This window comes from Heteronotia binoei, chromosome 3, assembly GCF_032191835.1.
Source record: "Heteronotia binoei isolate CCM8104 ecotype False Entrance Well chromosome 3, APGP_CSIRO_Hbin_v1, whole genome shotgun sequence".
Lineage (NCBI taxonomy): Eukaryota > Metazoa > Chordata > Lepidosauria > Squamata > Gekkonidae > Heteronotia > Heteronotia binoei.
Genome location: NC_083225.1, coordinates 22,404,578 through 22,419,582, shown reverse-complemented (window position 1 = coordinate 22,419,582; position 15,005 = coordinate 22,404,578).

The following is a 15,005-nucleotide window of genomic DNA, read 5'->3' as shown; positions in this document are numbered from 1 at the left end:
CTAAATGTGCTGTTTGGTAAAGAACTTTGACTGTAAACCTCTCTGGCACACTTGGTGAGAAACATGTGCCAACTACAGTAGGAAGTTTCTGCACTCTTGACGGCAGGTGCCTGCAAAGCCTGGTTCCTCGTGGAGCGATTAGCGGACTTCCAAGGGAAAGAAAAAGCTTGGGCTATAAATATGCAACGTTTCTCTCCTGCAGCCTCCTCTGAGGCAACAGCTTGTTTCCTTGGAACAAGAGCCCTGCAGCCCATAGTCAACGGGGTTGCTTGCAAAGGCAGAGATGACGGCTTGTTTAGGAGCCGTGACTTAAACTACTTCACATTGAAGGCATCTCTTGGACCAACATGGTGAATATCAGGGGTTGGTTATGCATTTTTTAATGAAATCAAATTTTGAAATGTTCTGTTAGCAAAAATTACCAGTCAGATGAAGTCTTTGCCTTGCCATTGGGTGTCCTCGCTGAACACATTCACTGAAAATGTCTTTCAAGATGGGAATTGTCCTTCAGAAATACTTCATACAGGCTGCTGGGTGTGAAGGTTGGATTGTCGCTCCCACCCCACCCCTGCCGCAGATCAGTGCAGCTGTTAATATGAACGAGTGAACTGGTTTCTCTGATTGTCTTACAAACTTCCTTTCTTTAAAAAGTACACAATGTGTTTTCTTTTCTCTTTCAAGTGAGGCAGAGGACTTTCACGGGAACGTCTCGCATTAGAAAAGAGCAATGTCAAGTACTTTTCAGCAATGAAAAACCTTCTTGCAGGGCAAAGAAATAACCTTGCTGCATCAGTGGAGTGCCAAAGTGTCACCCTGCCCTATTCCATGGGGGGCGGGTTCCAAATTGGCACCAGCCGAAGGAGCCCCTGCAGTCAGCTCTCCCCACCCCCTTCCCTGAGCAGCCCCCGCCCCTGTCCTGCAAATGACCTGCTCAGCACAAGGACCCGAGCAGGGGGGAGGGGCATGGAAACTGGCTTTACCCTTCCATTCTTGGACTTATGGGGCAAACTCAGCTCCAGGAGGAGCCCTTTTGCTGACTCCTCCCTCCTGGTAAGAGAGGGTCCATCTTGTTCGCAGGTGTCCCTTAGCCCTCAGCAGAGGGTGTCTTGGGGCACACACGGGGGGGGAGGGAGTTACTAGGGGAAGAGAGCAAAAATCTCCTTGTGTGAGATTCCTCCCCTTGCACAAGCTTGGATCCAATCCATCATTAAGAAGAACCCACCACAAGGCCCGTGGTGACTTCTGGGCCTCCCCTTCAGCAGCAGCACACAGTGGGGCCTTCCGAGGGATGCCGCCCCGTCTTCCAGAAGTGGGGAGGAAGCACCATGAGGAGGGACAAAGTGCTGCTCTTGAGAGCTGACTCCACATTTGAGCAGGACACCCCACCAGACAACACCAGAGATGCAATTTCAGAAGGACTGTCTGGGGCTTATCTGAACTCATGGAACAGACACATAAAGTACTTGACATTGAGCTCCTGCTTTTCACACGAGACTTTATTTTTTGATAATTTGGCTACTTATTTTTATAAATGTCTTCTGCAAAGTGCACACACACACACACAATCGTCTGTTTATATAGTGATACAAATAAGATTGCTGTTAAGGCATGTACTGAAGTCCTGTAACTTAGAAAAAGAGAACTTCTTTTCCAGGGATACAACCAGTGCTCTAAAGCTTTCTCTGACCTGTTCAAAATGTCTCCTCCAACAGGATGTGGGGATGAAGTGACCTCTGTCACAGACCCATGGCTTCTTTGGGCCTTTTATATGCTCTCTGATTAATCCCCAATAGCCTTTCAGCTGTCTCCTATAGGAATATCCCAAGCTCCTTTTAAAAATTCCATTTTTTAAAAAAGTTGGAAGATTATAATTGCAACAGTAAATGTCTGATGCAGAAAAATGCCTGGAAGTTTTCCAGGGGTCCACTCTCAAAGTCTGTGGGCCTGCTGCTGAAGCTGTCCTCATTCACTGAAGTCGTGGTTTGTGCAATGTGAGGGCACACAGGTTCTCTTGTCTCTGCCATCCAAGTGACTGCGCTTGCACGGGGACATGGAAGAAGTCTGTGAGGTGTAGCTGTCGCTAGCTGCTTCATATAGGGAGAGGGGCAGATCCTGCCCACTCAACCAAGGAAATCACAAGGGCATCCTGAGCAGTAGTGACCATGTGATTTTGGGATTTACAGTCTTAGGGAAGGGAAAAGCTATACGTAGTCAGACTTATAGGTTGGACTTCAGAAAGGCAAACTTTGATAAGCTTAGAACTATGCTGGGTAAAATCCCATGGTCAGAAATACTTAGGAGGAAGGGGGTTCAGGAGGAGTGGGAGTTTCTTAAAAGCAAAATACTGAAAGCGCAATCGCAGACGATTCCTGTGAGAAGAAAAAATGGAAAAAGCCTAAAGAAGCCGAAGTGGCTCCATAAACAGCTCTCTTGAGAAATAAAAAAGACTCCTTTAGGAATTGGAAGGAGGGCCTTATAACCAGGGATGAATGTAAACAAATCACCAGTGCTTGCAGAGAAAAAGTTAGAAAAGCTAAAGCTCAGTATGAAATTAGGCTGGCCAAAAAAGGGTTCTTATGTTCAGAGTAAGAAAAAGAGCAAGGACATGATGGGCCCATTGTGAGGCCAAGGAAGTGAAATTGTAACGGGTAATGAAGAGAGGGCGGAACTACTCAATTCCTACTTTTCTTAAGTCTTCTCTTCTGAGGGAAACGGTGCTCAACATGGCAAAAACAGAACATATAAAGAGGGTATGAAGTTCCAATCTAGGATCAGCATGGGGTAGTACATAAAAATCTAGTTTCTTTAAATGAAACTAAGTCCTCAGGGCCAGATGAATTGCATCCAAGGGTTCTAAAGAGCTTGTGGATGTAATTTCTGAGCCTCTAGCTATTATTTTTGAGAATTCTTGGAGAACAGGAGAGGTGCCGGAAGATTGGAGGCTGGGGAATGTTGTCCCATCTTCAAGAAGGGGAAAAAAGAGGATCTGGGTAACTACCGACCCATCAGCTTGATGTCTATACCTGGAAAAGTTTTAGAACAAATCATCAAATCATCAAACAGTCCTGGAACATTTGGAAAGAATGGATGTGATTACTAAGAGCCAGCATGGTTTTCTCAAGAACAAGTCATGTCAGACTAACTTGATCTTTTTTTTTGAGAAAATGACTACCTTGCTGGATCAGGGGAATGCTGTAGACATTGTTTACATTGATTTCATTAAGACTTTTGATAAGGTTCCCCATACTATCCTTGTTGAGGTTGGTAAAATGTGGTTTGGATCCTGTTACCGTTAGGTGGATCTGTAACTGGTTGACAGATCGCACCCAAAGAGTGTTTGTGAATGGTTCCTCATCCTCTTGGAGAGGAGTGACAAGTGGAGTGCCTCAAGGATCTGTCCTGGGACCTGTTTTGTTCAACATCTTTATCAATGATTTGGATGAAGGAATAGAGGGAACGCTTATTAAACTTGCAGATGATACTAAATGGGGAGGGGTTGCAAACACAGAAGAAGACAGGATACAGGATGACCTTGACAGGCTGGAAAACTGGGCTAAAATCAACAAAATGAATTTTAACGGGGATAAATGTAAAGTTCTGCATTTAGGTAGGAAAAATCCAATGCATGCTTATAGAATGGAGGAGACTAGTCTTAGCAGTAGTATGTGCAAAAAGGATCTAGGGGCCTTAGTGAATCATACGCTGAACATGAGTCAACAGTGTGATGCGGTGGCTAAAAAGGCAAATGCAATTTTGGGCTGTATCAACAGAAGTATAGTGTTGAGATCACGTGATGTGATGGTATTGCTTTGCTCTGCTCTGGTAAAACCTCACCTCGAGTATTGTGTTCAGTTTTGGGCACCACATTTTAAGAAGGATATAGACAAGTTGGAACGGGTCCAGAGGAGGGTGATGAAGATGGCGAGGGGTCTGGAGACCAAGTCCTATGAGGAAAGGTTGAAGGAGCTGGGGATGTTTAGCCTGGAGAGGAGACGGCTGAGAGGTGATAGGATCACCATCTTCAAGTACTTGAAGGGCTGTCCTATAGAGGATGGTGTGGAATTGTTTTCTGTGGCCCCAGAATGTAGGACCAGAACCAATGGGTTGAAATTAAATCTAAAGAGTTTCCGGCTCAACATTAGGAAGAACTTCCTGACCGTTAGAGCGATTCCTCAGCGGAACAGGCTTCCTTGGGAGGTGGTGGGCTCTCCTTCCTTGGAGGTTTTTAAACAGAGGCTAGATGGCCATCTGACAGCAATGAAGATCCTGTGAATTTAGGGGGAGGTGTTTGTGAGTTTCCTGCATTGAGCAGAAGGTTGGACTATATGACCCTGGAGGTCCCTTCCAACTCTAGGATTCTATGAAAGGTAGAAGCCTTCCTGGAGCCCTAAAATCCTCCCTCCAGCTCAGGAAGTGTTGACCCCAAGGGAGGAGCCGCTGCAGCCAAAGGACAGCTCCTGGGAGGAGGGGGGCTGGATCCCCCCAGGGCTTCAAGAGGAGACAGCCAGGCCTCCTCTCACTTCATGACCTTTAGAAGAGCTTCACTTGTCAAGGCAGGCAGGTCACTTGCAGGGGCATGGAAATGTTTGCCAGTAAAACAGGGTTGTGAGAGACGACACAAATTTAACAAGATGTTGATGAAGCAGCAAAAGAGGTCTGAATATCTGTGTGGATTGCCACTGGCAGCAAGCGCACTTCTTGTTTTGCTATGAATGTGTGTTCTTTGGACTTGTCTGTTACAACGCGATCTACTGAAGCTTTCGATGATGTTTCTTTTGAGATACCCTGTGAGCCAAGCTTTCTGGGCAAAATCTCTCAAAGGGATGAGGTGCATAAAGGGAAGTTATAATTTTACCCATTCTGACCTTGAGGGCTTTCTCCTCTAATCATTGTAGCTTTCCCACGGCTGCCGAAAGTGGGACACCCTGCTGGTGCCCAGCAAAGAGGCAGGAAGCAGGACCCCCCCCCCCCCAAACCCCTCCGTTCTTGTGTGGTTCTGCGGAGCCTCTGCCCCTCTGGCCAACCTGCTGGTGGGCGGTGGGACAAGGATGTTCCAGAAGAAAGACTGTCTCCGTCTGGTCCACCCTAGAGGTCTCTGAAGGGCAGCTCTAAGGGGCATTCACTGCTTTTTGCTCCTTCCTTCCCTCCTGCTCTGCAGAGCCTCTGGATTAATAGGGAGCCATCTTTCCTTTAAGTAGCATTTTGAAACCGCTGTGCTACTTGGAGACTTCGTGCAAAGAAACCTGCCAAGATTTTTAACATAAGTTTTTTTAAATTGTTAATACCGCTGTTCTTTGACTCGTATTTGTTCTGGTGAAAAGCTGGAGCTGCCGAGAACCCCATTGGTCAGGAGACGTTGCTGTGATGTGGGTTCTAGTAGTGACAGAAAGGCTGATCCTTGAGAAGAGCGGGGACTTTTAGCTGATGTTACTTTGGGGAGGAGGGTTAACGAGAGAGGTGAAAGGAAGGAAACTCAGTATTTGAAGAAGGAACGTTTTGTGTCAGAAGACGCATTTGACCTTTTTTAAAAAAGAAAAACAAACAAACCAACAAACCAGAATCTATTTCTTTTCTGGGTATACCATTTGGCACAAGCTGTTTGGTGCTTGCAGCTTGTTACCTCCTTGAGTACAATGCGGAGAATTAATAACTTCTGTTGAAGAGGGGACAGGTTCTTCTGGTCTAATTCCATGTCTCAAAGTCTCGTTTCTGCTTCGGTTGAACAACACTACAGCTGGCAGAAAGGAACTTAAAAATCAAAACCCAGAACTAGCTACATTGATTTTTATCTGTTGAGAGAGGAACGGTGTGTGGTTTCCTGGAAGGAGCTGTAGTACAGTCAGCATACACATCTTTGTCAGTGGCTCCAATGTATCCTACAGTCTTGTGAGGATATTGGAACAGTTGCTGCATATTTCTAGCATTGGAACATTCTCTGAACTTACGTAGGTTTGTGGAACCATTTAACACCCCAGTTAGTTCTTCACTTCAAAAAGAATGGTTCTGGGTTACGGCCATGTACCGTGGACCTTTATTTTAGCGTGCTCTAAGGGAATATGAGGCCATAAACCTGAGCTGATTCTCACAGTATCTCTCATATTGCCTGTCTGCCTGCTCTCGTACAGCTATCACCTTAAGCAGAGATTAGAATAGCAAATAAAAAAATACCTTACTTGGTATTATTTCTCTGGTATTTAATTATTGCGCCTATAAATGTTGCCACGGAAAGGATGACAAGATTGTTTGTATCGGATGACAGCCATGCCACTCGGCTGCTATCCCAAAGCATACAGAGTAAAGTATCGGCAAAGGGTATAGAATTCGGGATGGCAGCCGCGGCTACTGGGCAGCGGCTGGGAATTAGTTGAAGCCTTGCAGAGTGCCAGCCGGCCTGTTCCAGCAGGGGTGCGTCTGGGGAGCTTCCCTAGGGAGAACTGGTCCTTGCCTGGGTGAGTGAGCAGGAGGCCCCCGTGGAACTCTTGACTGACGACCCACGCTTTTCGCTCACGTGAAAAAGTGCGTCATTGGCATGCAAAGCCAATATGTCGGTTCTGCAGGAATTGTTATGAATGGAACGTTTTTGCTTAACAGTCCTCTGAAGGATGAATCCGGAGATCAGAAAGAATTAGCTCTAGAGACTGTTCTCTGGATGCAGTATTGAAAGGAGCAGAACATTTAAGCTGGCACTGTACATACCAATTTTTAGTTTCGTTTACATGAATTTTACATATTCACTGGCTGTGAATTGGAATAGTGCATAAGTGTTGTATGCATGGCTGGTTTTATATCTGTGGGGCTAAGCATTCTGCTCTTCAGACTGCCTGCCAATGTACTGGTGTGAGCCAGACTCTGCACAATTATACATATAAAATTGTACATAAGTAACTAAGCATAGCCATATTTGTGTGTGCCTTTGTGTTTATGCATCCATGTTGTGTCACACAGTGTCCCAGTCCATGTGAAGAGCAGCAAAGATAAGCCTACAAATGGATCGGGCTTTTTATATTAGTTATTTTTGTACTGAATTATGGGAATTAGATGGTTCCGGATGTTTACAGAATCTTAGGCTGCAGAACTCGGTGCCCATGGGTTTCAGTGGATTTTAGTCTGCTTAAATCCACACAGCATCAGTTTGTTTAAATATTTATTATATATGGTTGAAGGGCACATTTGACATTTGCCACCTAAGATTTCGTATAAGGTTTTATTCTATTGTTTACCATAATGTCTAATGTGATTTTTAAGGGAAAAAAGAAAAATAAGTCTATTTTCCCAATGTGAAAATAGTATTATTTAATAAATCCATCTAAAGTTTGTCCCTGATATATGAATTTTTACAAAATTGTTTTCTACGAAAAACTGAAAACCTAAAGGAAATCTACAAAGTTTTTCAAATGTGAAAAACGTATTATTTGCAAATTAATAAACCAGTGTTTCATTACGCTCTATAGTACTCGTTTTCCTTGAATTCCACATTCTGAAGGACACTTCTTAATTTTAAGACACAGTTTTAATATATTCTTCATGTTACTTCAAGCATATTTTGAATAAGCACTTTAAAAATCAGTATCTTTCTTTAAAATATTGTTCATAGACTTGTTTAAATAGAATAGAGAAATGTGTTAATGCTGGGCTAGATCATGAAGTCCCACTGCGTGAAGGAAAGTAATCTCAGGAATTAAGCTGGATGGGACCATTATTTTATAATGAAATCGATGGGATTTAAAAGTACATAGCTAGGGTTCTATTACGGCCCATGTATTCCAACGTAGGTTGCAAGGTCAGGTGCCTGAGGTATTGTGGGTGAGGTCTCAAGGAACGGGTCTCTATTCGCAGCTCCCAGGTTAAACTCAGAAGTGTCTCAAACTCCCCCCCAAAGAAAACCGACACACACATTTGATAAAACATGGAATGAGTTTACAGTGAGACTTTTATACCATCAATTTAGCTCAGGAAAGAGTTGCCTGCAGCTCATTTTCTCATAAGTTCCTGAGGAGTTCCTTTGCGCATTCAGCAGCCCGGTGTTGGTGTGAGCATGGCCACAGCCTCAGGTCTTTGTGAAGCCTGCCTGGTCCTGCTTCCTGGCTCTTGTCTTGCTGAGCATTTGTGGCTGGGCTGATCTGAGGTGAATTTGGGTCAACAGGAAATGGGTTTCATGGCAGAACTCTGTACCAAGCTGTACAAGCAATCCTTCCTGAACCCATTGTGGGCATGTATACAGTGGGGAAATTGACTTCCCCAAGAGCTGTAAAGCAATGTAAAAAGTGCATTTTATATCTTTAAGCCTCAGTCTGTTCCCTGGGCAGTGCCTGTGTTTTCAAGAGCATGCCCATCACCAGTCATAAAGCTAGTAACTCTTCCCTCAGGAGAAGTCAAAAACCTCCAAGATGATTTGACTCTCAGTAAGCATCTCTCTGGTGGGAACAAACCTTAAAAGTCAATCTTAACTGAGTTGGTTGCGCAAAATACTGACTGTTTACGGATCAGGAAAATATACTGCATGATGGTTTGTCTCTCTCGCCTCCCCCCTTTCTTTCCCTCTTTGGATCACTGAAGCATTTTGTCAGCAGTGAACTTGCTGGTCTCTGTAAGAAACAAAACCCAACCCCAGACTCTGGTAAGAGAGAGTCACGGAGCCAAGAAACTTCTCACCTCCACAAGCACCTGGAATTGCTTGTAATGATCAGATAACCATGTGCCAATGTATTTTTTATCAAAAACACTCTAAAGAAATGGATGCTGGCATTAAATGCCACGTGTGCACATGAAACAGCCATGTTCTCTCACAGGAAGTCACTTTGTGCTCATTTGAGCGCTCCCTTTTTCACCTGCCTGCCTGCTTCTATATTTTCCCTTTCAGTAGATTTTCCTATCTTTGGGTTCTTACCAAGGGTGTTTTCCCAGTATGCAGGAGCATGTGGTTATATTGCTAATAATATGGGCAAGTAAAATCAGAAAGTAGGCCTGTTGAAGCAAAGCAACTGGAAAAACACCAAGCCAAGAACCATCTTGTTCTCTTGAGCATGGACAATCCAAGCACTTCCCAGATGGTTTACAAAATACACTCTGGAGACACCCAAGATTGCAAATGCAAGGAGCTCAAGTATTAAAAGTGTAGATTGGGGTCCCCAGTCTTTTTTGATCCTGTGGGCACATTTGGAATTTGGGTGCGGCTACAAAATGGCTACCGCAGGTGGAGAGCGCCATGAAATGGCTGCCGCAGCCTACCTGCAGCTCCATAGTTAGGATCCTTGTCCTGTGATGGCATCTGTTGCCAAAGCAACGTTTAAAAAAAAAAAAAAAATTCTGCACAGCCAATCAAATCTCCCCACCTGGCCCTGCCCACTGCCCGAAATCATTTGGCGAGTGCAGGCCCCACACCAGAGGGGACCCCTTCTATAGATCACGGATGGCCACCAGTTCTGGCAATGCAAGTCCTCTTCAGCACAGAGAGGCTGGCACCCTGAGAACATGCTGGAGGTCGTCTTGGACAACCAAGGCACTCTCCCGCATGCTGCGAAGGGCCCTCCTGTGTCGGAATGCCCTGGCTCCTTGGCAGCGGGCTGTCGAGCAGAGGAAGTTGTTACGTTGGGGTTGCATTTATTTGCGATCCTTGTTAAGAAGCGAGAACTTTGACCGTTTACATTCTGTTTACAAGGGCACAGGCTTCTTTCTAATATAGACAACAACGAGGTATTTATTGCATATGATATTTCGAGAGACGTTCTATGTGTTTTTTGCACCTTTGGAATATATTTCTGTGTACAGAATATTTGGCCGGCTCTGTTAAGAGTAATTGTATGATTCCTAAGTGATGCGTTTTTTGTGCCTTTTTTATTATTGGATGCATGATTACCTATTTATTGTACGGGAGTCACAGAGGTGTGTGTTTTTGTATGTTGTTGGAAGACGCTGTTGATTTCATTGACGTGTATGAGAAATGCTGCTCTTAAAGGGCAGTTGCTTGACCTTCCTTCCAGAATAAACAGATGCATACCATCTCATGAAGTACCAGACGTATTTGAGAATTTTTTTTTTACGAATGGGAGAAAACGTTCCTTTCGATCGTTATCCTGCTTTAATATCCTAATTTCAAATGAGAAAAAGTTGAGGGTTAAGATTGGAGCCCGCACCTCTCCGTCTCTCTGCAGCAGGAAGCAGTGGCTAAAGAAGCCCTTGCGATGCTGAAGATGGCAGCATCGTCAGGCTCCGCACACATGAAGCTGCCTTCGGCTGAATCAGACCCCCCCACCCCTCCGGTCCATCCAGCTGAGGCTGGCAGTGGGTCTCCGGGGTCACAGGCAGAGAGAGGTCTTTCCCACCACTGACTGCTTGGTCCTTTCGGCCTGGGGACTGAACCGGGGATCTTCGGCACGCGAAGCAGAGGCCCCTCCCTGGCCTCCCTTTCCACAAGGCGGCTTGTTAGCTGTGAACAACGGCTGAATCTCGTTTGAAAACGGCCGCGGGTCAGAGTCAGAATTCGGGCTTTGCCTGCAAAGGATCCCCAGATTCCGCCCCTGGTCACTCCAGCTGAAGGATCACAGCAGGTCAGGTGGACACCCTGGACGGACCTCATGTTCTTCGCTTCGCTTTAATTCAGTTGTTCTTCGAAGCAGCTCAGGGTGATACGCGTGATTCCCCGTGCACTTAACCGCTATACCACACGCCTTAGCCAGACTTATAGCCACCGCTGGTGGTGATGCAAGGCATCACACAATACAAACAGTTTAACAGAGGACATAATTAGAGAAATGGTGCAAAAAGAAAAGGTGTTTGGCACAGGCCCGTAGCTACGGTGGGGGCCGGCAGGCTTCTCCCTTCAACCCCCCCTTCCCTATGCATGCCCCCCCCCATTACAGGGCCTCCCAGGCTGCAGAGCTTGCCTGGCCTGGAGCGCCGCCTCCTCCTTCTCCTCCAAAGCTGAAGGAAGAGTGCAACAGAGTCCCCAGTGTGGAAATGCCCGGCAGAGCACATTTGAGAGCGCCAACGTTGGTGACCCTCTCGGGGGTGGTTTCAGTGAGGGACCTTGTAAGGAGGCAAGGAGAGAGTTTAGCTCTCCCCTCTGGGGGCATAGGGAGGTGGGGGCCAGGGGAGAAGTGCCTTTGCACAAGCACTCTTCCACGTGGCTCCAGGGTTCAGGATGGCCCCCGCCGCCTGGAGGGAGCAAGCTGACCCTGTGCGGCAGTTTGGGAAGTGGCCAGGTTTCCCTAGCGCACCGGCGGGGCTCCCCAAGAAGCTCCAGGATGCTGGTGCAGCGAGTGTTGCTGCCACTGAGCCACAAGCTGAGGAGGTCCTTCAGTGAACAGCTCCGGGAGCCCCTGGCTCCAACCCACTCCTCCCTCGCCCAGGGAAGCTTGGAGCCTGGCTGGCTGGCAAGTGGCGAGGGCTTTCCCTGCAGCGTGTGGCCATGGTGTGATGTGATTCTGTGCCTCGCAGGCCCCCCCACCTAAAATTTTAACCTTGCCCCCCCCACAAAAAGAAATTTCTGGCTACGGGCCTGTAGGCATACATCATAAACATCGCAGAAAATGGGATTACAAAAGTTGAAGACAATGCAATAAGAACAGGATAAAACAGCAATAAACATTGGAGTAGACTATGTACCTGTTCCTTCATAGGGGAGAGCCAGTTTGGTGTAGTGGTTAAGTGTGCGGACTCTTATCTGGGAGAACCGGGTTTGATTTCCCACTCCTCCACTTGCACCTGCTGGAATGGCATTGGGTCAGCCAGAGCTCTCTTATCTGGGAGAACCCGGTTTGATTCCCCACTCCTCCACTTGCAGCTGCTGGAATGGCCTTGGGTCAGCTATCACTCTGGCAAAGGTTGTCCTTGGAAGGGCAGCTGGCTGTGAGAGTCCTCTCAGCCTCATCCACCTCACAGGGTATAAATCTCCTCCACTCTGAGACTCTTCAGAGTGGAGGGCGAGATATAAGTCCAATATCTTCATCTACCTCACAGGGTGTCTGTTGTGGGGGGGGGAAGGTAAAGGAGATGGTGAGCCGCTCTCTTCGGAGTGGAGGGCGGGATATAAATCCAGTATCTTCATCTACCTCACAGGGTGTCTGTTGTGGGGGAGGAAGGTAAAGGAGATTGTGGGCCGCTCTGAGACTCTTTGGAGTGGAGTGGGGGATATAAATCCAATATCTTCATCTACATCACAGGGTGTCTGTTGTGGGGGAGGAAGGGAAAGGAGATTGTGAGCCGCTCTGAGACTCTTCGGAGTGGAGGGCGGGATATAAATCCAATATCTTCATCTACCTCACAGGGTGTCTGTTGTGGGGGAGGAAGGGAAAGGAGATTGTGGGCCGCTCTGAGACTCTTTGGAGTGGAGTGGGGGATATAAATCCAATATCTTCATCTACATCACAGGGTGTCTTCTGGGGGGGAGGAAGGGAAAGGAGATTGTGAGCCGCTCTGAGACTCTTCGGAGTGGAGGGCGGGATATAAATCCAATATCTTCTTCGTCATAGGAATGTTCTCCAGAGCTATTCTGTTTCATGTCAAAAATGGAGATCTTGCTAATATTTGAACGTAGCGGAATGACTCCAATCCCAGTGTGTGGATGGCACATCAGCTGAGGCAATCAGAAGGACCTCAGGGTGCCAGAGAAAGGCTGAGGCGAAGAATGCACAAAGGACATGTCCCACAGCAGCAGGGCAAATAAAAAGCAGCTGTGTGTTATAAAGTGATTTCCCCCCCACATTTCATCTACCGTTTTCTTTAAATCGACCCATCTGAACATGAATACTGAACTTTATGCAAACACATCTCCTCTCAGAGCTGCGTCTTTAAGCAATATTGCAGGAGAGAGAGTGGGAGAGCGGCAGTGAGAGAGAGAGAGAGAGCACAAGACAAGCGAGCGACAGTGAGGAAGAGAACGGCAGCGAGAGAGTGACAGGGAGACAGAACGTGCACAACGGTGAAAGAGAGAACACAAAGCAAGAGAGCGACAACAAGGGAGAGAACGGCAGCGAGGGAGGGGGAGAGAACGGCAGCAATAGTGACAGGGAGACAGAGCGTGCGCAACAGTGAGAGAGTGTGTGTGAAATGAGAGAATGGCAGCGAGCGTATGACAGGGAGACAGAAAGCGTGCATGACAGAGAGGGAGAGAATGGCAGCGAGAGAGCAGGCGCAAGACGAGAGAGCGACAGAGAGCGGCAATGAGAGAGAAAGCAGAACAGCGATAGTGACAGGGGGGAGAGCCAGAGAGCTACAGACAGAGTGGGAAGTAGTAGTCAAGCCCTGCAGCCTCCCCACCACCAATTTTTTTTTTCTCCCGGGCCCCTCCACCCAAAATTTTCTGCCTACGGGGTTGCTCTGCCCTCTAGTTCTCCAGGAAACAGCCGTAGTGACTTTGGGAAGAAGCAGGGCTGAGTCTTCAGGGGGAGGCAGCAGTGCCTGACACAGCCAGCCGAGCATCCAGAGCCAGATTGACCATTAGGCCAAGGAGGCACTGACCTATGGGCCCCCACGGGATCCTGAGGGGGGGGGTCACCTCATTGCCAGCCACAGTGGGGGCAGGGCGGCCTCTGGCGGGAAGCTTGGCCCTGTCAGTGCTGCCAGCTCCTGCTCCGCCTTTCCTTTCTCCCTTCAGGATTCCTTCCCCCGAGAGGAGGGACCTCTCCTTCCTTCCTTCCTTCGTGGCCCCAATTGGGCCTCCTGGGGGGGAGGGAGGGAGGTCTGGGGCCAGAGGAGTCCCACTTCCACGAGGCTCTCTTGGCTGTTGGGGCCGCCCTCGTAACTGTGATAAAAACCAAGTCAGGCAGGTAGATCCATTTTCAAAAGTTTTGTTGATCAGTAGGAGCAAGTTGTATAAGACCAGCTCAAAGCACAGAATAAAAAAAAATATATTTTCTAGCTATCTCCGACCGCAAGTCCCTCCCCTGTCATAAGAACATAAGAGAAGCCATGTTGGATCAAGCCAATGGCCCCTCCAGTCCAGCACTCTGTGTCACACAGTGGCCAAAAAATGTTATATATATACACATACACTCTTTGGATGAGAAGACAAAGTTTACAATTTTTCAGACTGCCTTCATAACACTACACATTAGCTCCTTTTATGACCCCCCACCCACTAACATACCTTGTATGACAATGTAAATGAAGCAATTACATATGCTGGGTGTGTCGGTGAATATACCTAAGGCTATGAAGCCTGCTCAGTCTCCACCGGCAGCCCCCACCCCATAACCTGTCACGCTGCCAAGAACCCCTGGATCTAATCTGTGGCCTTGAGATGTACCAAACTCTGTCTAACACACAAAGACTTCACTAAAATATGTAGCATCCCTAAACTTCACTCCTGCTTCTCTGCTGGCGAAAGTTAACCCTTACACCTCTCCTTCCCAAGCATCTGCTTGGGAAGCAGAAGGTCCCAGGTTCAATCCCCGGCATCTCCAAAAAAAGGGTCCAGGCAAATCGGTGTGAAAAACCTCAGCTAGAGACCCTGGAGAGCCACTAAAGGGGAGGGACGGTGGCTCAGTGGTAGAGCATCTGCTTGGTAAGCAGAAGGTCCCAGGTTCAATCCCCGGCATCTCCAACTAAAAAGGGTCCAGGCAAATAGGCGTGAAAAACCTCAGCTTGAGACCCTGGAGAGCTGCTGCCAGCCTGAGAAGACAATTCTGACTTTGATGGACCGAGGATCTGATTCAGTATAAGGCAGCTTCATATGTACACCTCTGGTTTCACTTCCATTCAAACACCAAATTCATCTTTCTCATAACCCCCCCACTTGGGCTGCTTCCAACGACAGCAGTGATGGGGGGGGGGAGGGACAGCCTTGTGAGGAGGGCACATGCCACCTGAGGGGATGCGGTGCTACTGCACATGCTCCAACTGGCCCAGTTGCCACAGCCACTGCCTCGTGAGGCAGGGTGGCCCAGCATGGTGAGTCCCTGGCAGGGCCTAGGCACAAAGTTGGAGGGGGGCTCTCAGGCTCTGCCATTGGCCAGCAGGGGTTTCATGTCAGGCCCCAGTTCAAATTCCCCCTCTGCCACACCAGC